A 3,333-nucleotide genomic window follows, 5' to 3' on the forward strand; every position below is an offset into this window, starting at 1 on the left:
TATATATATATATATATATATATATATATATATATATATATCATTGGGTTAAAGGGGCTCATCTTTTTATCTCAAAGACATAATTTCTATTATTTTTTACTGCTACCAGACGGCTTTTTAAAGCTTAAGAAAGATTCATAGCTCGATGAGCTAGAGACAGCCTTCATCAAACCCTTTATTACCAGAGGTTCTTCCTAACTACAATAAATTGTCTGAAAGAAGTGACACTAAACCAATATAATACGTCACCAGATTGCCAGAGTTAACCACAGCACTGGAGTACGCAGGAAGCGCCACAGGTCTGACAACATCCATACCGGTACATAGCTTGAACCCCAGGGTTAGTATTCATAAATTCCTAGGAGCATTACTTCTGTATACGATATATTTTATGTACATTTGCCATTACCCATACAGCTTTCAAACATATCAGAGTTAGAGTGAATACTGTCGTCACAAAATAAACACGACAAATAAGATAATATATTGTCATTGCTATCTGTTATGGGGGCTTCTTTATCGTGTCCTTTGAGTTGGTCAGGATCCTTTACAAAAATCTGTACTTCTCTATGACAGGTTGTAACACAGACTGATGAGAACTGCAGCAGCACAGACGGACCTGTTACCTAGCCATTTATGTTAAACAAACAGGGATAGGGAGCCGGTGGTGCACAGGTTAACAATATTCAACCCTCAACTGGAAAAACCTGAGTTCCATTTACGAGCCCGTCAAACCCTTCAATACTTTTCTGTCCTAAAGTAAATCATCTACCCGTAGAGAAAATATAATAAGAATGTTTTTTGTGCCCTAAGATCGTTATTGTGGATATGTCTTTTCCTTTTTTTTTCTTTTTTTTTTGTAACGCCCTTTGATATGATGCCGATTTTCCTTTAAATTCTGGATACTTTCGGACACGTTTACTTTAAGAAGGGCAATTCTAGTTGACGGAATTACAAACATCCTCTAACAACCCGACCTTCCCTTCTCTCTCTCTCTCTCTCTCTCTCTCTCTCTGGCTACTTTCCAACGATTTTACTCGTCTGCAGAAGGACCATCTCATAACTTACAATCAGTTTTTACACCTATCAACCCGACACAATCTTCCACAGGAGTACCCATTAATGTTTAATAATATCCAGCTCAACCCTGCATCATCCTTGAACATGCTTGGGATTTCATTCACTCGGGACTTATCTTGGAAAGATCATAATTGTATCTCTTGTAAAATCTGCTTCCAAAAGATTAGGTGTGCTAAGCCGACTCCGTACCTTCTTTACCCCTGCACAGATGTTGACTTTATACACGGGTTTTATTCGCCCCTGTGTAGAGTACAACTCTCATGTGTGGGGAGGCTCCCCACATACAGCTCTTCTCAATAGGGTGGAGTCAAAGGCTTTTCGTCTCGTCAGCTCTCCTTCTCTTACTGATTCCCTTCAACCTCTGTCTCTTCGTCGCACTGTTGCATCTTTATCTCTTGTCTATCGCTACTTCAATGGTCGCTGCTTCTCTGAATTGTCTGCTTGCATTCCTCCACCACTACGACGGGCGCGTTGCACCCGTCTAGCAACAAACTCTCATCCCTTTTTTGTCCAACTCTCTAATGCAAGAGTTAATCGTTACTCCCAGTCCTTCGTTTATGCAACAGGTTAACTCTGGAACTGTTTCCCTCTCTTTGTATTTCCTACTTCCTATGATCTCCAGTCTTTCAAAAGCAGTGTGTCCAGGCATCTCGAAATGAACGGATCTTGAATTTGGCTCTCTTTTGTATTATTTTTGTTTGTTTTTTTCTTGGAAGGAACGGTTTGCGTGCCCCTGGCCTTTGGTTCCTTCTTTCTTGCATTAAAAAAAAAGTTCATTCTTCCTTATCTTCTCTCTCTTTTTTCCATAATATTTTTATAATCTATTTTGAACTTATTTTGGAGTAAAGTTTTCCATAAAGATAAAACTCGCCCACTGGTTTAACGAGTTCATGATAGACGGCCATAAGGAAGTGTGTGTGTGTGTGTGTGTGTGTGTGTGTGTGTGTGTGTGTGTGTGTGTGTGTGTGTGTGTGTGTGTGTGACGAAATTTTTGCTTGGCACTTTGATGATTGTACTCTTTGTTTTCAATTTTCTTTTTTCTCTCATCATTTAAAACAGTGGGCTTAGGCTCTTTATGATGATGATGAGGATGATGGTGACGATGGTAGTGGCGACTCCAAGACTGTTTTCCTTTTTCTCGTTTCACAGTAGTAAAAATAGAACTACAGTTGTTGCGACTGTTTCTGATAAAAATTATGATGGTGATGATAATGATAATGATGACGATGACACAGAAAATGAAAACCTTAAGCTTTACATGCATTACTACATTCCAACATTACTGGCAAACTCATTATATATATATATATATATATATATATATATATATATATATATATATATATATATATATATATATATATATATATATATATACTCGTACTTCTCAACACACCATCCTATCGCAAAGTAGATCTACTTCCCCCACTAATATTCCCCCACTGATAACTATTTTGTAGTACACACTTGGTGGCAGCAACGTAAAAATATATTCCTGGCTTGATCGTATCATTTCATAATCAAATACACAGAGCAAAATAAGGTTAGGAACATTCATATTGTTTCTTACGCTGGATATCCAGTAATGATTCTGCCAAAACAAAACCACTTAACCCTTTAATTGAGAGGACGTGTTTTGTATTCCATTCTTCCTACTTCCATATACTGTAATAATATTCATCTCCGGAATGATGCTCAGCAGTGACTCGGGTAATGATGGCTACATCTAATCCATCGAGTTCGAAAAGTCTGTCCAAAGCTGAATAAAAACGTCCAATAGTTGACTTTTTGGCCTCAGACTCACTGAAACGTGAACCCGGTGGAGTGAAGATTGATACTGGCCTTCTGCATCCCATCTTTCTCTTTTGGGGGCAGATGGAAGGAGCTGAGGGACGTCTGTATAACTGGGCAACGGAGCCACACAATTATATAGATGTCACAACATGAAGACGCCCTCTTCAGCAGCTAGGTTACCGGACCGAAGGGCGTAAAGCAACCTCATGTTGATTACAAGTATAAGAAGGCTATTGGAATGTTCTTTATATTTTTCATCCACTTGCAACGCGCGGATGAGAACTGTAATATGGTAGGGAATTTCTTTGACCACGAATGTGACTTGTTTATTTGTTACATTTCAGACTGTGTTATTCAGTTTATGAAAGGCATTTGAGAATGAATGGGTTGCAAAATCAATTTCAATCTTGTAAGGAAAGCTGAAGGTAAGGGGTGAAGCAGGGGAGCTAGATGAGAAGA

This window comes from Coenobita brevimanus, chromosome 13 (genome assembly GCF_032717465.1).
Source record: "Coenobita brevimanus isolate Jiangsu-jjx chromosome 13, ASM3271746v2, whole genome shotgun sequence".
NCBI classification, from domain to species: Eukaryota; Metazoa; Arthropoda; class Malacostraca; order Decapoda; family Coenobitidae; genus Coenobita; species Coenobita brevimanus.